General features: G+C 51.8%; 1 protein-coding gene across 1 annotated transcript in view; it reads left to right on the top strand.

Annotated features, from left to right (window-relative positions):
- Positions 1-11,173: 11,173 nt before the first annotated feature.
- Rin3 (Ras and Rab interactor 3) overlaps positions 11,174-20,933 on the top strand; it is a 130,319-nt gene continuing 120,559 nt past the window's right edge. The window contains exon 1 of the mRNA XM_004649326.3: positions 11,174-11,204. The gene's annotated coding sequence lies outside the window, so the exon portion shown is untranslated. The remainder of the gene's footprint in view (positions 11,205-20,933) is intronic.

Raw genomic sequence — 20,933 nt, 5'->3', positions numbered from 1 at the left:
GTGGGAGCAGAAGACTGTGAAATTTGTGAGCCAGTGACTGACGGCCTCTGCAGTGGTAAGAGATCCTGTCTCAAGGAAGGTGGCGGAGCACAGACATCCAGAGATACTCTCTGGCCTCCACACATATGTTGTGGCACATGTGTGCTCAAACACACATGTACACACAGTTAGTAGAGAGATGAACACAACATGCCCACTCCTGTACATGTATATGCAAAGGACCTTGAATCCTGCAACAGAGATACCTGTACATCCATGATCATTGTGGCTTTATTCACAACAGCGAAGAAATGGGATTGGTCTAAACATCCACCCGCTGATGACTGGATAATGAAAAGTGTGGTATAGATACACAGTGAGATTTTACTCGGCCATCAGGGGAAAATAAATCTGCAGGAAAATTGACAGATCTGGAAATTATTAAAATAAATGAGGCAACCCACGCTCAGAAAGACTCTCTTCTAGGCAGATCGTAGCTTTTAATTTTTACCTATGCATAAATATGTGGGAATGAGTGTGGGGATATGTCAAAACTAGAAAGGGAACCAAGGGAGGGAAAGGGAAGGTTTTAAGGATTAGGGTGGGGAGAGTGATAGACACACGTGACATGAAAGTCACAGGAGACTGCCCGGATGGGGGCACAGATAGGGTGTCAGGGACATGGGGGAGAAGTGGGGGTGGGGGACTAGCCCAAACAAAACGCCCTAATAAAACCTGTTACTTTGTGGGCTACGTAAAGGGAAAGAGAGAAAGAGCTGGAGAGATGGCTCAGCGGTTAAGGTACTTGCTTGCAAATTCTGGCAGCCAAGATTCATTTCCCCAGCACCCACATAAAGCCAGATGGTGGCACATGCATCTGGAGTTCACTTGCAGCAACAGGAGATGCCCTGACACTCATTCTCATTCATATTCTCTCTCTCTCTCTCTTTCTCCCTCTCTCCCTTTCTAATAAATAAATAAATATTAAAAAGAAAGAAGTCAGGGCTGGAGAGATGGCTTAGCAGTTAAGAGTTTGCCTGTGAAGCCTAAGGATCCTGGTTCGAGGCTCTCTTCCCCAGGACCCACGTTAGCCAGATGTACAAGGGGGCGCACACATCTGGAGTTTGTCTGCAGTGGCTGGAGGCCCTGGAGCGCCCATTCTCTTTCTCTCTCTCTCTCTGCCTCTTTCTCTCTCTGTCTGTCACTCTCAAATAAAAATAAACAAAACGAAATTTTTTTTAAAGAAAGAAGTCAATGAAAAGAGACACACCCATCACGAGTCTACTATTGGCAGGTGCTGTTATCCATCTTCCATAGGCTTCTCACAAGCAGCTGAGGGCGGCACACATGTCTACACCCACCTTTCAGAAGAGGAGAGTAGTTGGTCTTGGCAAAGACTTTCTGAATACAACCCCAATTGCTCAGGCACTAAAACCACAGATTAATCACTGGGACCTCATGAAATTACAAAGATTTTGCACTGCAAAGGACACAGTGAAAAAAGCAAAGAGGCAACCTACAGAATGGGAAAAAATCTTTGCCAGCTATATATCTGACAGAGGATTAATATCTAGGACATACAAAGAACTCAAAAAATTAAATAATAAGGAATCAAACAAGCCAATCAAAAAATGGGCTATGGAGCTAAATAGAGCATCCTCAAAGGAAGAAATACGAATAGCATATAAGCATCTAAAAAGATGTTCTACGTCACTAGTCATCAGGGAAATGCAGATTACATTGAGATTCCATCTCACTCCTGTCAGATTGGCCACCATCATGAAAACAAATGATCATAAATGTTGGCGGGGATGTGGAAAAACAGGAACCCTTCTACACTGATGGTGGGAATGCAATCTGGTCCAGCCATTGTGGAAAACAGTGTGGAGGTTCCTAAAACAGCTAAAGACTGATCTACCATATGACCTAGCTATAGCACTCCTAGGCATATATCCGAAGGACTCATCTCATTTCCTTAGAAGTATGTGCTCAACCATGTTTATTGCTGCTCAATTTATAATAGGTGGGAAATGGAACCAGCCTAGATGTCCCTCAACTGATGAGTGGATAATGAAGATGTGGCACATTTATACAATGGAGTTCTACTCAGCGGTAAAGAAAAATGAAGTTATAAAATTTGCAGAAAAATGGATGGACCTGGAAAGGGTTATACTAAGTGAGGTAACCAGGACCAGAAAGCCAAGCGCCATATGTTCTCCCTCATATGTGGATCCTAGCTACAGATGATTGGGCTTCTGCGTGAGAAGGAAAATACTTAGTAGCAGAGGCCAGTAAATTAAAAAGGAGATATAAAGGGAAGAGAAAGGAAGGGAGGAGGGTACTTAATAGGTTGATATTGTATATATGTAAGTACAATGATTGAGATGGGGAGGTAATATGATGGAGAATGGAATTTCAAAGGGGAAAGTGTCGGGGGGGAGGGAGGGAATTACCATGGGATTTTTTTTATAATCATGGAAAATGTTAATAAAAATTAAAAAATAAATAAATAAAAAATAAAAAAGAAGAGGAGAGTAGGCTCAGAAAGCCTAAGGAACTTGCTCAGAGTCACAGACTGGGGAAGAGAAGCGTGGTTCCAAAGTAGGCAGAGCTTCTATCCTCCAGTCCCCAGCCAGGTGAGCGGCTCCCTAATAAAGTGAGTCTGCACTTGGAGCTGTGCTTGCCTGAGGTCCCAGGAGCCTCCAACTGAGCGGGCACCGGAGTGACTCCCACCGGAGGTGGCAGCAGGAGCCCACGGATGACCAGGCGGGATCCGCAGCCCTTCACCGTGCAGTACCAGCTGCGATCTCATCCAAGACGACCCCCGTCCTTCTCACACGGAAGAAGGTCTGAGAACACTGCCACGGCTGATTTGCAGAGGAAGCAGGTGATCCTGCCAGGAGAGAAGTGAGATTGACAAAAACAAATCAGTTCCGAAGAGTGAAGAGAAAATGATCACAGCGCAGCCCCCAAGCAGTTAGGGAACTGCTCGGCAAAGCAGGAGCAAGACATGGGCCCAGGCCTCCAGGGCAAAAAGACAAGTGCATTAGCAAGGGAATGGAATTCTAGGAGCTCTCTACCACAGGCTCACAAGCCTCTATAGGCAGCAATATACTCTCCTCTCCTCACCAGTGTAAGGTGGAAGGAAGGTCCTATTTCCAGGCCTTTCTTGACAACATCTCATTCCGCTAGAACATCCTTCTTTAATTCCCACCTGTTGAAATCCCAAGCCAGAGCTTTTGTAATGGCACTCACTTATAATCCCAGCACTCAAAATACCAATGAAGGAGAATTGTGAGTTCTAGCCCAGCCTGAGCTACATAGCAAGGTAAGACCTAATCTCAAAAACAAACAAAAAAACAGGGCTGGAGAAATGGCTTAGTGGTTAAGGCGCTTGCCTGAAAAGCCTAAGGACCCAGGTTTGACTCTCCAGGTCCCAAGTAAGCCAGACACACAGTTATGCAACACTCAAAGTCACACATGGGCACAAGTGGGGTTTGACTGCAGTGGCTGGAGGCCCTGGCGCACCAATTCATCCTTTCTCTCTCTTGCTCACTCGTTCTCTCACATAAAAAAGGGCTAGTCTGTTGGGCTTGCCTCAAGAAAAGGGGGGGATCCTGCCCCAGGAAAGCTCCAATAGGACTGAAACAGGGTAAGATTTCCTTCTCTTTCACACAGACAAGGGTGCCCAGTCCACTCCATGGCACTGGTAACCCAGCCTCCTCCTCCTCCATTATTACTTTGTGTCCATCAGCATATAGCGTCTGCCTCACAGTCCACAAGGGTTGCCTGATTCCATCTGGACCACAACCTCATAAGTGATCCTAGTCAGAACCAATCCGTTAAGCCAATCCCAAGTTCGTGTCCCAAGAGTAGTGCTTGTGGTATATACCTAATAAGCCAGCACTTAGAAGGCTGAGGGAAGAGGACCTCAAGTTCGAGATCAACTTAAGCTGTATAAGATCCTGTTCCCCCACTGAAAGAAAGAAGAAAGGAAGAAAGAAGGAAGGAAGGAAGGAAGGAAGGAAGGAAGGAAGGAAGGAAGGAAGGAAGGAGAAAGGAGGGAGGGAAGTAGGGAAAGACGAAGGGAAAGAATGAGATCCACAGATACTGTATAAAATTAAAAATAAAACTTCATTATAATTGAAAGCTATTATTTACAGGTAATTTGCTGGTAATTCACCATGCCTCAATGGTGACTTAATACTGTATACACAGATCCCTACACTTCTCCCATGTATTCAATTATCCCAAGCTTCCTTGGTCTACTTGAATGAGCAGGTCAGATTACCTACCAAACATAAGTTCCGAAGGGAGGGAGCAGCAAGCAGGTCTCCTGTATTCCTGTCCTGGGACCTTCCACAGTCAAACTGCAAGGCTTGGTTCACAGTGGAAGCTCTGCTCTCCAGGGAAGAGTTTGACCTCCCCGCCTGCCTGCTGGCAGATGAGGCAACTTGGAGACTCTGAGCTGCTAATGCTTAACCACTGGCCTCTTGTCAAAAATGCAGCTCTGCTTTCCCGAGGTCACGGTTTCAAAGTCTCTTTCCATCTCGTCACTCCCAGGGCTGCCAAAGGGAAGAGTGAGCCGCTGAGCAGGCGAGAGCCTGCCTGAGCCAGCAGACAGCAGTCAGGCTTGAGTCCCTCCAGGCCCCTCCTCCTTCAGGCCTCTGCCGTTGTCCTTGTCCAACACTGGTGAAAGGAGCAAGAAAACATTCTTCCAGACAAAATGACATCCTGTGCCCAGCCTTTAGGAAAATAATAAAGGTACAGATCAGAACTTCAATCATCAGGGGCATGAGCGTTTTTGCTGCATAATTAGAAAATAGATTTTGAAAATCAGAAAAAAATATATTTTTTTGTATTTTGTACTTTTCACAACATAATGTCTAAAGAAACGACATGCTTTTTAAAAACAGCTTTTTGTTTTGCTTTGTTTTGTTTTATTTCGTTTGAAGTAGGGTCTCACTCTAGCCCAGGCTGACCTGGAATTCACTATATAGTGTCAGGGTGGTCTTGAACTCACAGTGATCCTCCTACCTCTGCCTCCCAAGTGCTGGGATTAAAGGTGTGCACCATCATGCCCAGCTTGTATATTTTATTATTGTTAAAAAGCAAGGTTGTGTTCGGATAGAGAGATGGCTTAGCAGTTAAGGCCCTTACCTGCAAAGCCTAAGGACCCAGATTCAATTCACCAGTACCCATCCTCTAAAAATAGCTTCTTTGAAGTATAATCAGCCCATAATAATCACACGAGTTTAAGCATACAGTTTAGTGTGTCTAGAAGCATGGGCAGTCCCACCGAGCCATCACGACAAGCAAAATACTGAACGTATCTATCAACCCCGGAGTTCGACTACAGGAGAAGAGAGAGAAGACGATGGAGTGGGCATTGTTCTAGACTAATGCCCATAGCCTTTCCTTCCTTTCCCACAAAATGGACCTTTTGATCAGGTTTCAAGCTCTCCTCAACATGATCTGGGAGAAAGTCACCCCCAACTATAATCATCATATGCCAATCAGCGCCCGGTGTTCACCAAGATACTGGGACAGGCATGTGACTTCTGCTGGCCAATCATACTGTAGGACTTCCATTCCATGACCGAGAGAAGCTGTTTCTTTTCCCACAGGATGGACCAGGCAGCAGGATCCCTATTGCCATGAGGAGTTACCTTGGAACCATAGCATTAGACTTACCATGAGGCCAACATGAGGTCAGACCAACGAGAGGGAGCAAACCTCAGTGGCTGATGGCAACATCCAACCTATTTTGCTCTGCATGTGGATTTGGCCTGCAATGGGCAACTTGCAAGATGGCCATCAGTGGCTGCTCCACAAGGGTTGCACCCACTCCTCTCAGTGGTGTGAACAATGCCTGTGACTTGCTTCTGACAACGGAAAGGGCAAGATGGTGGGGTGTCACTTCTATGACTAAGTTGACAAGACCAGGTCTTCCATACTTCAGCGGGAGCTCTCTCTTCCTATTGCCTTCCAAGTCAGCGTGCTTTGAAGCATCAAGAAAACTTGTGGAAAATCCTACATGGAGAAGTGCTGAGGGAGGCACGTGAGGCCCCCTATCCCAAAAGCCCTCAAGTTGCCCCAAGTTCTGCCAATTGTCTTTTTGGAAGCAGACTCCACCCCAGCTGAGCATTCATCATTTAAGAGCCCAGGCCCTCATGCCCTTCTACAGAGCTGGGTGACACATCCCCCTAGACACCCTTGCCCAGCCAGGGCATGCATTGTGTTCCTGTCTGACCCTGGCAATGGGGTGAGTGAATTTTTAATAATAGAGTGCATCTCTGAAATTTAGGAATGATGATAGGAGAGCCTGTTGGGCATCAGAAGGAGGTGCAAATCCACAAAGCTGCTTGCTATTGATGCATTCTTGCAAAATTAGAACTCTCTCAAACAGCAACCACCTTGCACAATTTCCCTGGAGAGGTGTTCAAGCAGGGCTCGTTGGGTGAGTCTTCTGTCACACACAACATCGGCTGAGGCAGTTAAGTGACATTTAGCTAAGAACAGCCAGGCTGATGTGTCCAGTGCCTTGGCTGATCTGCCCAAGCTTCATAGCCAAAGACCTCATGGGATTGGAGCCAGACTGATTCCACAGTGTCACCCCTGGGGCCCAATCTCCCTACCCAGTCCAGTCCTCCAGCTTCCAGCTGAGTGTAGCAATGGGGTCACAAGGAGTGAGGGGAGCCCAGGGCTTACCTTCTTGCCTGGCTCCCCCAGGGTTGTCACGAGCTCTCCATCTGGGGGTCATCACAGGGCAGACTGTGCTCGTGAAGGTCACGGCAATCTCCCTTGTCTCTCCCTCCTCTCTCTGTTAGGAGTCCCCCCACAGAGCCCAGGCTGGCCTGGGACTTGTCATCCTCCTGCTTCAGCTTCCAGAGTCCTGGGGTCGCAGGCGTGCCTCCACACCCAGCTCCTAGGCATGTCTTAGTCTTAAATTCTTCTCAAGTCAGCGTAATCAGAAGAGCCAAGTGCTTCCCAGGAGACTTCAGCGGTACGGGGGGAGCCTGGCCATGTTGCAAACGCCCAACACGGCTCGATCACGGGCTGCACGGCTGCTCTGTCCAAAGGGCCTTACTTCCATCAGTCAGCAACACTCACGGCACCAGATGAGGTAGGCACGAGTACCACCCCATGGAGAGAAAACTGAGGTGCAGAGGTAAAGTAAACTAGTTCAAGCTGCAAGTTTACACAACCAGTGAGTGACACGGCTGGGCGTTCAGCCCTGGTGGCCTAAGCGAAACCCCACTCTCCTCCAGAGCAGGAAACATCATGTTCACCGGACATACTGTTTGTGCAGCGTCTTATGCCAAACCTACCAGAGAAAGGTTGCGGGGGTGCTGAAAAACGTGTCTGGGATTTGAGACTTTTGTCTCACTAATAGCTTCCTATAACTCCAGTGAGACTCAGAGTTGGGCCCCTCCCAGTAGCCGTTCCTTGAAAAGCCAGATTCCTGCTCAAGGCACTATCCACATGGAGGGGGGAAGTTGAGTGTGGGGTGGTGACAGCCCCCTACGAGGATCCTGAGACGCAAATCAGGCTTTTGTTTTTGGGGTGGCCGCCTCATTCCTGGATAACCTCAGGACCCACTGAGGGAAGAGAAGATGCTGGAGGCGGTGGGGTGGGGGCTGTCACCCCACACAGCCTGCAGTCATTCCATTACAGCTAACAGAAGCCTGTCTGGACAAGATTGATGTTTTAAGAAAGAAAAAGGAAGCCAGGCGTGGTGGAGCTCACCTTTAATCCCAGCACTCGGGAGGCAGAGGTAAGAGAACCTCCATGAGTTCGAGGCTGCCCTGAGATTACATCGTGAATTTCAGGTCAGCCTGGGCTAGAATGAGACCATACCTCAAAAAAAAAAAGACAAAAAAAAAGGAAGGAAAAAAAAAAGGAAGGAAAAAAAAAATAACAAAGGTCTGCACTGGTTCTTTTAACCTGAGCCATTGGCTTGAAACAGCGCACGTGGGCCTCCTAGACGGTGTCACTAGGTCAGGAGCACCTTGCTCTCTCTCTCTCTCTCTCTCTTTTCTTTTCCAGCAGTCTTCTTCTGGAACATGGTGGCCCAGGGCAGCTTTTCTCTACCCCTAGTCTGTACTCATCCAGTTTAGCAGGTGCTCAGGGTGGGGGAATATTTGGGCAGCGAAAATCCCATGGATTTTAGGGGTCTTATCGACCACAGCTGAGTTATTGACTCAATATGAGCCCATCACAAGAGGAGTCTGGTCAGAGGAAAGTCACAGGTGTTGTGTAAAATGGCAGGCGGGCCATTTGAACCCAGTAGGTGAGGATGAGGAAAGGGAGGAGAAAAGTGGAGACTTCTTAAAGGGAAACTGGGTTCTATTATGAAAGAGATGAGAGCAGAGGAGGAAGGAGCCAGCGGGCCCCCACGACAGAGGGTCCTCCCACTGCTGCCAGGAGTCCTGGAGATGCATGGCCCGGAGGAGAGAGTGGGCGTGAGGACTTGGGAGTAGAAAGGGAATCCAGGAAGGGAACCAAGGGCAAGCTGGCCACATGTCACTAACAGTGGCTGCTGAGCATTCTGGATTCCTGGCAGCCTCATCTTTCGATCAGTTATCAGCAATAGTGCCTCAGTGATGCACACCTGAGGAATTCCAGCTTCTAGGAGCAGGGGAGCAGCCGCCTTCACGGGGCCTCTGGGAAGAGAGCCTGGGGCTGTCCTGTGGAACCCAGGCTGCAAGGAGTTTGTCTTGGGTCTTGACTGTTCCTCCTGGGGCTAAATGGAAACTTTTCCTGAGGGGGACCTGATAGCACGGGGCTATCTTTCATGAAGACCAGCCTGAAAAGCCAGTCTGGGTGCAGCATTAGGAAAGACCACTGGCCCGGGGGGCCCAGGGACACCTGGGGGTGGACTCCAGGCTTGTCTGAGGAGCAACAGAGGAATAAAGATGGCATCCTAGAGGGGTGGCTCCTCACTTGTTCATATTCACCTTCTTACAGATAAGAAGGACCTGGGCTTGCAATTGAACATGGGCTGGCTTCCATGCCCCGCTTTCAAACTGGCAGCTACGTTAAAGGAGTTGAGGAAAAGGGTGTCTGCCACCCAGGGAGAAGCCAGATTGGCGGTGGAGGAGAAAAGCCAGTGGAGGTGTGTGGGTGATGGGGGTCGTCTTCCCCAGGTAGGAGGGCAGCACGTATCTGAGTGCAGAGGGGGCGACAGTGTGAAGGGGGAGCAGCCAGGGTGGCCTTCAGGCAGCACTTTGCACCTTAAAAAAAAGTTTGATTGGAATGCCATTTGCATACCGTACAATTCACCCGCTTAACAGCGTATAATCCAATCACTTTAGTATAGCCACAGACTTGTACAACTGTCACCACAGCCAATTTAAGAACATTTTCATCACCCCCAAAGAAACCCTGTAACCATTACCAGTTACTTCCCTCCCCAGCTTCTGGCAACCACCAGTTAACTTTCTGTCCGTGAATTGGCCTGTTCTGAACACTTCATGCGGATGGAATGCCGGCTTCTTTCACTTAGTGCATTTTCAAGGTTCATCCACTGTAAAGCACCATGTTACTGGGCTTTGTTCCCTTCTGTGGGTGAATAATATGCCCTTGCATGACTATGCCACATTGTGTTTACCCACACCCCCAGTTGATGGGCACTCGCTTGCTCACTTACACTGGCTAATATGAATAACTCTGACATGTACACCGGTGTACAAGTTTATTTTTTTTTTTCAGGGACAGACATTTCCATTTCCTTTGGGTGTCCACCTAGAAGTGGAATCTCTGGGTCACAGGGTAACACTGCTTCAACTTTTGAGGAACTGCTATTCTGGGTTCCAAAGTGGACCTCCCTACGGCCCCATTTCACATCCCCACCGGGAGGATGAACTTTTTTTTTTTTTTCCTCCTTTGCTCAGATGAGAGTCTTCCCTCTCCGACTTCCACAAGCTGATTTGAAGGAGATGCCAGGAGAGGCGGGGTATGGAGGGCTGAGGGTCCTGGGGTGCATTCTCCTGAGCTTCTGTCTGCCGGACATGCTGTGTGGCCTCAGTAATTCACCTCCTCTCTCTAGACTTAGTGTTCCTTATCTGTGAAATGAAGATGGTAGACCAGTGGGTCTCACCAGTGATTTTTGTCTCTAGAAACACCTGAGAATGTTCTGGAGGGACCTTGGGGTGTCATAGTATAGGGTCATGTCTCCGGTACTTGGTGGGTAGAGACCCAGGATGTTGGTGGGCGTTGGATGTCTCTTCCAAGGTACAAAACAGCTGTAAGGACGACACATGATCTGTCCCCGCCTAAATAGTGCCCAGGCTGAGAACCTGCATTTTGCACCAATGTTAATATTTAGGATTCTGTGCTACCCAGTCACTGGGAGTTACAGAGCCAACTCAGGAGGTACTTTCGAGGGCCTGCCACTTAGAGGCCTCTCATTGCCACCTGAGTCGTTTGGGCTGTGTTTGCCCAGCATAGATGCCTTAGATGCCAGGTTTGACGGATGCCCAGACCACTCTGTTAGTGAGTTCACAAACCACCCAGGAGACATCCTAAAGGAGGTTGCTGCAGGGCCACCTGTCGGGGATGTGGAGAAGGCTCTCTGCCTCGGGGACTGGGGCTGTGTTTGAGCGACATCCAAGTCCCTCTGGACACAAGGCAAGACCACGGCTCCCTGTGGAACAGATGCACACCCCTCGGATCCTGAAACTCCTCACCTGCCGGCTCCTTCTTTCCCTCGGGGCCAACTTGGAAACTTTCTTCTAAGTTTTCCTGCCAGGGACTCCCCCCACCCCTCCGGCGGGCCGCAGCCCCAGCTCGCAGAGGCGGCACCCCGGGGTTGCACGCCCGCGCTTGGCGACTGGAGCCCCGGGCACCGCCCGCTAGCCAGGCCCTGCCCCGGGGAAAGAAGTGGGTGGCGGCGGGGGCGCGGCCGGCAGGGCTTCCGTGCGCACCAGGGGGGCTGCGAGCCAGCGAGCCGCCGCCGAATGGCTGGGGACAAAACCCCCTTGACCACCAGGGCCAGCCTCTTCCTGAAAGCCCGGCTCGCTCCGATACAGGAAGTAGCAGCGAGAGAGCGAGCGCCCGGGCGCGCGGCGGCCGCTTCCCCACTCGGCGCGCGCCAGGGCCATGCGGGCGCCGGGGACCCCGCGCCCCGCCTCTCCGCGCGCCTGAGCCCTCCCAGCCGCGTTCCCGACCGCCGACGGCATGATGCCCTGGGCCGGGGCACCCGAGCGCGCGGACCCCGACGGGTAAGTCGGGGCGGGTGCTCGCGGGCAACCCGGGTGGCCCGCGCGTCCTGGCTGCTGTCCCTCTCCACTTCGTCTTGGCAACTCAGGAAGGACAACCCCCCCCCCCCGCTCCTCCCCAAGTCGCGGGGTCTTGGCGGTGTCAGGTTGAGATGGAATCCACTCCCAACTCCCAGCCCGGGCTCACGGCCAGTGTTGGAAGGGAGGGGTGGCCCTGGTGACTCTGCAGCCACCGACGTTTGGACTCAACTTTGAAGTTCGGACTTGGCTGTTGGAAAGAGACGCACTCTCTTGGCGGCGGGGTTCTCGGGAGGGCGTCGGGGACCTGTCGGAGCCCGGGTGCTCGGATTAGACACGGCTCCTTGTCTGGTTCGCTTCTGGCCCGAACTTTGGATGTGGGCACGCGCGGTCCTGGTCCGGCCAACCCCGAGGCACCGCTAAGCACCGCCACTCCGCCTGCGTCCCCGCGTGCGCCCTTGGGGCCCTGGGGCCTGGGCTAGGGGAGGAGTGACCGACCCGAGGCCCCGACAGATTTAGGCGCACGACCCAGCTACTGACCCGCTTGCGTGGACTGAGGCGCCACCAGGATCCCTTCCCAGCCCCACTGGCCCAACGTGGGGGGTTGGGGTGGACAGTGACCTTTGCACTGGACTTTCTTTGCTGAGCTTGGGGAGGATGCGGGGTGCACGGGTGTGCGTATGGTTTATGGGATCTCCAGGCGGAGGAGTGAATGAAGCCGAATGGTGTAGGAGCCAGCATTGGAAAGGGATCCCCACTTTCACTTCCTTCCCTACCCCCAACCTGTCGACCTGGAACCGTGCGCAGAGCTGGTCCTGTCGCCCCGCCCCGCTCAGTCCGGAGAGCCGCGGAGGGGTGGGGGGCCGAGAGGGAGGGAAGGGATTGCCCGGTCCGAAGAGGATCCCAATCGGAAATGATTCCCAGAAAAGCCCCTCAGGACCTTTTGGGGTGCCAAGGCTGATGGGTGCGCCTGGGGAACCATTCATTCCCTGACTTTCCGTTTAAAAGTCCCGGGTCTGGTCCCTGCTGGACACCCGGGGCTGCCTGGCCTAATTCTGACATCATCTCCCAGGGCTTCAGGTCTCCACCCAGTAAAACAAGATAGTTGGGTTGATCTTGTGCTGTTCTGGAGGGGGGGGGGGGAGAGGTCGGGGGGACGGACAGCTGGAGGTGACTGGCCCCTACTTGGGTGGGCGGGGCTGGGAGTGGCCCTTAAGTCATCTGGTCCTGGCTGCCTCCTCCTCCTCCCCTCACCCCCACAGCTGCAGAAGCAGCCCGGAAATTCTGCGTTGAATGCCTTTGTAAAGCCGTCCAGTGGGGGATTGGGAATTCCCTAGGGGAAGGAGGGTCCTCCAAGGCCCAATGTCTGACATACCCGGGACAGCAGGATTGAGCTGGCCAGGAAAGGAAGTTAAGGGAAGCCAGGTCCTGACCTCACCTACTTCCCATTTCTCCCGGGGATGACCTGACCAGACCTGGTTCGCCATTTTTTTGGTGGGGGGGAAGGGGTTAATGCCTGGCCCAGTGATTTAATCTGTGCCTCAGTTTACTTTTGAGTATGAGCATTAGTGACTATCCTTTACAAGTTGTTTTGAGGAGTAAATTGGTTAAGAGTTCACTCAGGGCTGGGCATGGTGGCGCACTAATCCCAGCACTTGGGAGGCAAAGGTAGGAGGATCGCCGTGAGTTCCAGGCCATCCTGAGAGTACATAGTGGATTCCAGGTCAGCCTGAGCCAGAGTGAGACTCTACCTTGAAAAACCAAAAAGGAAAAAAAAAAAAAAAGTTCATTCAGTAATCAGCTTGAGGGGACAGCCTTAGTATTTTCTCCATCATCATCATTGGTTGGGTAACTAGGCCACGTGGGCTGGCCTGTGCCTCACCTGAGGAGTGAAGGCCCTGTTCCCCTACTTCACAGGACTCTCCTTGGATTGGGTGAGTTGTTGTTTAAGGCAGCTTAGGTGTGGGCACCGCTCAGGCCTACCTGGAACAGTGCTTGGCACATGCTTAGTGCTCTGCGAGTGAATATGGGTTTGCTTCTCAAAGCACTGTTATTGCGGAAGCCCTATTAGGTGAGAAGCATTTCTAGATGGCCTGCACAGAGCCTTGCACTTGGCACAGGAACCCCTTGGCAACGTTCTCCAAGTGTGCGTGCATTCCTCTAGTCACAGAGGGCTTGCTGTCGCTGGTAGTGGCCTCTGCAGGCAGAAACCAAAGTCGGCCTCCATCTGACTTCTGCTTCTCAAGGAGGACCTGGTCGCCCCTCCCTCCCCCAGGGTCAATCCCTCTCATGTCCTAGAGGTCACTTTCCAGCACCCACTGTCCTGGGTGATAGAGGGACTGGAGAGATGGCCCAGCAGTTAAGTGCTTGCCTTCAAAGCCTGTGACCCTGGTTTGAATTCCCAGTACTCACATAAAGCCAGATGCACAGCGGCTGGAGGCCCTAGATGCCTATTCTTCCATTCTCTTTTTCCGATCTCTCTCTGTCTTCTTGCAAATAAAAAAAAAAAATTTTTTTGTTTTGAGACAAGCCCAACAGATTGGCTCCCCCCCTCCCCCCGAGGTAAGGTCTCACTCCATCCCAGGCTAACCTGGAATTCACTAGGTAATCTCAGGGTGGCCTTGAACTCATGGCAATATTCCTACCACTGCCTCCTGAGTGCTAGGATTAAAGGCGTGTGCCACCACGCCCTGTGAGATTGGCTTTTTTTTATGGTAGAGAGTGAGTGTGTGTGTGTGTGTGTGTGTGTGTGTGTGTGTGTGTGTGTGTGAAAGAGAGAGAGAGCATAGGGTGGGAGAGAGAGAATTGATGTGCCAGAGCCTTCAGCCACTGCAGCCGAACTCTGGACGTGTGTGTGTGTGTGGGGGGGGGTGTCCCTTTGTGCACATATGCAATTTTGCCTGCTTTTGTCACTTTATGCATCTGGCTTATGTGGTACCTGGAGAGTCAAACATGGGTCCATAGATCCACAGGCAAGTGCCTTACCCACTAAGACATCTCTCCAGCCCTAAAATAAATTTTTTAAAAAAGTGATAAACTGGGCATGGTGGCACATGCCTTTAATCCCAGCACTCAGGAGGCAGAGGTGGGAAGATCGCTATGAGTTTGAGGTCACCCTAAGACTACTACATAGTGAATTGTAGGTCAGCCTGGGCTAGAGCGAGACCCTACTTTGAAAAAAAAAAAAAAAAAGCCGGGCGTGGTGGCGCACGCCTTTAATCCCAGCACTTGGGAGGCAGAGGTAGGAGGATCGCCGCGAGTTCGAGGCCACCCTAAGACTCCATAGTGAATTCCAGGTCAGCCTGAGCCAGAGTGAGACCCTACCTTGAAAAAACAAACAAACAAAATAAATAAATAAAAAAGGAAGAATGGTGTATCTTGAGCACTGGTCCCTGGAATAGGAGCCTGAAAGCCTTTGCAAGCAAACTCTGCTTCTTGTCAAAACAGTTGAGGAGAGAGAAAACAGGTTGCCTGCTATGCTGGGCACAGCTACTTTTTGGCTCACTCTTCAGGTTTCTACCCTTCACTTAAGATTCAGTCAACAAGTCCTGAGCTAGTCCCCGCCCGCCCTCCCCCAGTCTCCATGCGGGTAGCTGATGTCCTCAAAGGATCTGAGATAGTAAGTGAGATTCTGAACCGCTGATGGCAGACGGCCTCTGGCCTGAGAGGATGTTCAGCAGGAAGTAGGAGCACGGAGACTGCCGAGAGGGGCTGGAAGAGCTTTGCCGGGTGCTCAGAGTGGGCCAGGGCCCAGCGGGAGTTTGGAGAGGGTGCCAGCAGGCAGGCAGAAAGGCAGCAGAGGCAGAGGCCTGGGGGTGGATAGGTTGGATCCAGGAGGGCAGCGGAGGCAGAAGCTAGAGCGTGGGCATACACTGTGATGAACTGAGGCGGGGTGGAAGGAAACAGTTGCTGAAGGGGACTTGAGAGAGGCCACAGGCGCCAGTGCTTGGGGTCAGACCCCAGCTGTGTGAAGTCTCAGATAATGATGCCTGCCTCTTGGAGCCTAAGGGTTTTAGAGGCTTGGGGAAGACCTGGCAGACTCCCCACACTGCCTCAGCATGGCTAGCAGACCAGGCACTTTTCCTAGGGTTACTGGGTGGAGGGGTTTACTTAAGATTGCATTTGAAAAGAATTCATTCCACTCTTGGAACAATGTGGCCAGCCCTGACCTAAACTGTCTCTAATGTAACAATGAAGAAACAAAGAGATCCTGAAAGAGGAAGGTGAACTCAGGTCTCCCCAGCCTTGGGTCAGACTTAAAAGGATCCTGCCAAGGCTCTTTTTAAAAAAGAAAATTTTTTATTATTAATTAATTTAAGAGAGAGAGAGAGAGAGAAAATGTACACACCAGGGCCTGTAGCCCCTGCAAAAACCGCAGACGCATGCACCACTTTGTGCATCTGGCTTACGTGGGTGTTGGGGAATCAAACCTGGGTCCTTAGGCTTCACAGCCAAGCGCCTAACTGCTAAGCCATCTCTTCAGCCCAAGATTCTTTTTTGTTGTTGTTATTTTGTTTTTCGAGGTAGTCTCACTATAGCCTGGGCTAACCTGGAATTCACTATGTAGTCTCAGGCTAGGCTCGAACTCGTGATTCTAACTACCTCTGCCTTCTGAGTGCTGAGGTTAAAGGCATACATCATCTTGTCCAGCTATGCAGGGCTCTTTAGAAGAGCCCTCAGCCACTGCAGACTCTGAAGCTGGGGCTCTTCTGTGGTGGAGTCCCCAGAGGAGGGTTACAGCTCCAGACCTGGGCTTTCTTTTTTTTTTTTTTTTGTTTGTTTGTTTTTCGAGGTAGGGTCTCACTCTGGCTCAGGCTGACCTGGAATTCACTATGGAGTCTCAGGGTGGCCTCGAACTCTCGGAGATCCTCCTACCTCTGCCTCCTGAGTGCTGGGATTAAAGGTGTGTGCCACCACACCCGGCTAGACCTGGGCTATCTGAGCCTAACACCATCAGGTGGTCCTGGCTGGCACCAAGACCCTTACCAGTGTAGGTCTGGTCTCCCAGCCTCAGGAGCCCCTGGGAGTACAGGGGAAGAAGTATATTTCTGCCAAGCAGGGGGACATTGCAGCATATTCACCCCTGCAGCTCTTCGGCTCTCTTCCCACTCCCTTGAGACCTCCTTGTCCAGGGCTGGGGCCCCTGTGCTCAATACTTAAGATTCAAGTAGACGCACGCCTTTAATCTCAGCACTTTGGAGACAGAGGTAGCAGGAGCACTGTGAGTTCAAAACCAGCCTGGAACCACAGCGTGAGTTCCAGGTCAGCCTGAGCTAGAATGAGTTCTCCTACCTTGGAAGAGAGAGAGAGCGCGCGCGACTGGCATTGTGTTGTGGTGCATGCCTTTAATCCCAGCACCCGGGAGGCCGAGGTAGTGAGATAGCTGTGAGTTTGAGGGCAGCCTGAGACTACTTAGTGAGTTCTCGGTCAGCCTGAGCTGGAGCAAGACCCAATCTTTCAGGGGAGGGCAGGGAGGGAGATATAACTGGGTACCTGAATTCTAAGCCCGGGGATCGAGAAATCACAAATGGAAATCCATAAGGGAGCAGTATGCTGGAAGCAGAAGGAGGTGTGGTATTCAAGGAAGGCCCTTTGGCATCCTCTCTGGCCTCCCTCAGTTGTCTATGGAGTCTTGAGGCCAAGCTGACCTGCAGGGTCTCCAGACGTGAGGCCAGAGCCGAAAAAGGTAAAAATGAGTGACTGACGGCACTTTCCTCCCCTGGCCCGCCCCCAGATTCCACCTGTCACACCAGTGAGTCATCCCCTCAGTTCATATCACTAGACAGTGACAAAGGAACTGAATTGGCAGGCAGCCACCAAGAAGGGAGGAGATGGGCACTGAGGGAGAGGCTATAGTCCTGAAGACACCAGTAAGTGGAGGACTGTGTAGCTTCTCAGAGTGACAGGTGCCAGAGGATCTTGCTTGGGGGAAAGAAGGCAGACTCGGTGGTGGGTAGAGGGGTGATGGAAAAGGGTCAGGCATTCAAAGGGGGCTGCCCCCATCAGGGCAGGAGTTTGGGGAGACTATATGCTTAGGTGACCCCGCCAAGCGCCTGAGCTCTCCCCGCCCTCTACCCCACCTGCACATACACAATCTGTTGTTAGCATGGGAGTGGGACAGGGGGCCACGCCCCCCATCATGTGACCTCTCAGTGGCGCTAGCTTGCTGACAGGCTGCTCCAGCCCCTGACAGAGGACCCTCAGACTAAGAAGGGAGAAAAGCATGTCCCTTGTAGTCCCTGATCACCTGCACGTGGTGAGATGTGTTTTCTTGTTTAGAAGATTCTTCCAGGGGCTGGGGTGGTGGCTTAGTGGTTTAAGGCACTTGCCTACAAAGCCTAACAATCGGAGTTCGATTCCTTAGTACCCATGTAAAACCGTATGCACAAAGTGTCGCATATGCATCTGGAGTTCGTTTGCAGAGGCTGGAGACCTTGGCATGCTCATTCTTTCTCCTTGAAAATAAGTGTGTGTGTGTGTGTGTGTGTGTGTGTGTGTGTGTGTGTGTATTCCTCAGGGAAATCCAGACTGTGGGATGAGACTCCAGACTGGGTTACATCCTCTTTTTAGCAGACAATTGTCTCTCCTCCCAAGGACAAAACACCTTCCCCAGTCTGAAAGACAGAGGTGGCTGGACACCCTGGCATCAAGTGGGGACCTGGTCCTTAACTGCTTCCTTCCCAGGATGCTGGATCTTCTCAGGGAGGGGGCAGGGCAGCTCCTTAACCACAAGAATGAGGTGGGCAGGGGAAGGGGGTCTCAGGTGCAGGTCTCTGGTTTCCTGAGAAACTAAGAATTTAAGGATGGAGAGAAACAGCAGACAGACAGATTGTCTTCAGGGTGACCCGCCTCTTTCTAATTTGGAGGCTGTGGGGACTCGCATGTTGCAGGCCCTCAGCAGAGCTGGAGGACATCGTAAGGTGCTGTTCCTCCTGGGATTTTGGAGTTCCTTTCCAAGTAACTAAGCCCCCTGTTCTCTGTGGTCTCAGAGTCTCCACATGAGAAGTGCGTTCTTGACCTCCAAGTTCCTGCCCCATCTGACATTCAACTATTCCCTCAAGTATTGGCCCATGGGCAGCAGAAGTGGGATCCTAACAGTTCCGTGTATGACTAAACCCCAGCCACACACAAGGCACTACTTCCTTCTGTCAGAAGGGCAACCCCTGGAACAGTCTGGAACATGCAGTTATCATTCCTAAGAAACAAAACACTGACTAAAGTAGACTTAAAAACACACCCACCACGGCTCAGGGAATTTTGCAGAAGAGGAGGCGGAAAGATTGTGGGCGCCACAGGTTGAGACGTCGTCCCCAGAGGCACTGCCTTCCCCCAATGTCTTAGTGCTGCTCCTACAATGCATAATCCACAATGGGGAGTACCAGCAACCCCATTGAGGAGGGCCCTCAGTGGTATGGGGCCAAGGAGGAGGGTAAGAATGGTACAAACACATGATGTGTCTATACTAAGTATGTCCATAAAATAATAATAATTAAAAAAAAAAAAAGAAACAAAACACAGGGAAGAGGCTCCTGGGCCATCTCTATGTAAGCCCCTGGGAGGAAATGCATTTTCACTGCTATGGGTTTATTTTGACCAAACTGGTATTGAAAAAGCATGTTTAGTTTGCAGTCCACTGTGAGGCAAGGCTGATGGCTTCCTGGTGGCACTTTTGGGCTGCTGGTGGGTGGGAGGGATTCCCTGGGGCAGGAGCCATCAGGCAGATTGGAGTGACCATCCAGGTGGGTGCAGCCAGGGACAGCAGCCTGCTCTCAGGTGTCCCAGCTGTGTAGAAGTTTCCTGTGATGCCAGACCTTGCTTGGATGGAGAGAGGCGAGGGGTGAGGAGATCCTGCCTGGGGAGGGCTCCCGTCATCCTGTAGCCTCCCTGCTGCAGGTCCAGAGTTGCACCAGGACAACCAGCCTGTCCCCGGGCACGTGAGTGAATGGTGTCATCGAGTCCCCTACCTCCACTCAGCATCACCCACAAGACTGAGAGTGCCCTTGAGCGAGAGGAGGGTGGCTGAGCATAAAGGAGTCGCCTCAAGTGTCCACAGGGCAGCAAGGAGGGCCTTCCTGACAGCCTCTCTGTGCGGCTGCTGCCAGCCTTGACTTTTCATCGAAGTTCTGGAAACATCTGGGCCTCCACCTCAGGTGTAGCTCCCGTCCCCAGGTCAGGCTAGAAAGCGGCCACCGCAGGACAGGAACAGCGCTCTCATGGTCATGTCGCTTTGCAAGTGGCCACAGAACCTCTTGTGGGATCGTGTCGACAACTCCCGCGAGGTCATACCACTGCAGTTGATGGTGCGAGCACGAGCCGCCCTGCGCCTCAGTTCCCTGTGGAAGAAATGGGCCGGCTCTGGAGGGCTGGGCAGGGCCTGTGTGGCTGGGGCCATCTCCGTCTCAGGCCATGTGTGGTGGGGATGGTGGCTCTAGGCAGTGTCTTCCCTCCTCTGGGGAGCCAGGCAAGAGGACAGATCCCCAGAGCCGAGTTCCCCCACAAGTCTAAGGCTCAGGAAGGAAAGAGTCCACAAGAGGATGGTAAACGTGGATCCATTAGTGGGGGCTGCGTCGGCGGGGGTGTCCCGCTGGAGGGTGCCCCCAAGCTCTGTGCTACGGCTAATGCTTGGGACCTTCAGCCAAGCCGAGACCTTCTTATTCCCTCATCAGAAATGAGACCAGGTGGCTGGTTCCACCTTGACTGGTAAGTGACAGGACATCTGACAGGAGTGTCCCCCAAGGGAGGTGGCTGTTTTCTGTCAAGTCACCTGGAAGGCCCAGCGGAGGCGGCCTGTAGGCAGCAGGGCAGCGCGCTGCAGGCTCCCAGCGCTCAGGGACAGAACGGACAGGGGCCTGGCCAGTGTTCAGGTGGTCAGGAGGGGATCTCCCCTACTCTTTCCCCAGCTTCATGGACATTTCCTTTGCCTCCGTGACAGAGTGGTCACGTGGATGTCTCTAGCATGGTAAAGTTCAAAGCAAGGACGACAGACAATAGCAGTGACACTTGTGTCTTCCTGCTCTTCGCATGCTGGGCACACCATCCGCCTAAAGCGCAGTCTGGCATTCTGTCAGTGGATGTCTTCCTGTCCATCCTTCTGCATCCAACCACCTGCTCATCATCAGCACCTGCCCATCCACCCATCTGCTCAGCCATCCATTCAACTCTCCACTTATCCATCTATCTGCCCATCTTTCCATTCATGTGTACATCCATGTCTGTCTAGCCATCAATTTGTGTGGCCACCTGTCGAACCATCCATCTACTCATCTGTCCATTCCTTTCTAGCCATCCATCCATTTGTCCACCTGTCCAATCAGCCATCCAGCCTTCATTCCTGGCCCATCTGTCCATCCTTCCTTCTGTCTATCCGTCCACCCACTAAACACTTGAACATCGCAAAGTTTCCAGTTTATCTGCTAAGGAAAGTCGGAGAGCTGTGTGCGTAACTAGTGGAGGACATTATAGACAAGGGTGCTACTGTCCCTGGCTGTGGTGAGCTAGGAGGACCTCCTGGCAGTGATGGCTTTGGGGTTGGGTCTTGAAGGACGAGGATGTAAATGTTGTGATCCAGAATAGGATGAGAAAAAGAAAAAGAGTCAGTTGTGAGTGGGAAGTAGAAAGTTGGGGCCCAGCAGGGGCTGGGGTGGGAGGGAAGGGTCTGTTTGGCTACAGGTGGGCATTTCACTTTTATTTCCCATGGTGACGAAGACCACAGGC

This window comes from Jaculus jaculus, chromosome 7 (assembly GCF_020740685.1).
Source record: "Jaculus jaculus isolate mJacJac1 chromosome 7, mJacJac1.mat.Y.cur, whole genome shotgun sequence".
Lineage (NCBI taxonomy): Eukaryota > Metazoa > Chordata > Mammalia > Rodentia > Dipodidae > Jaculus > Jaculus jaculus.
This window is presented reverse-complemented; position numbering and strand designations above follow the sequence as displayed.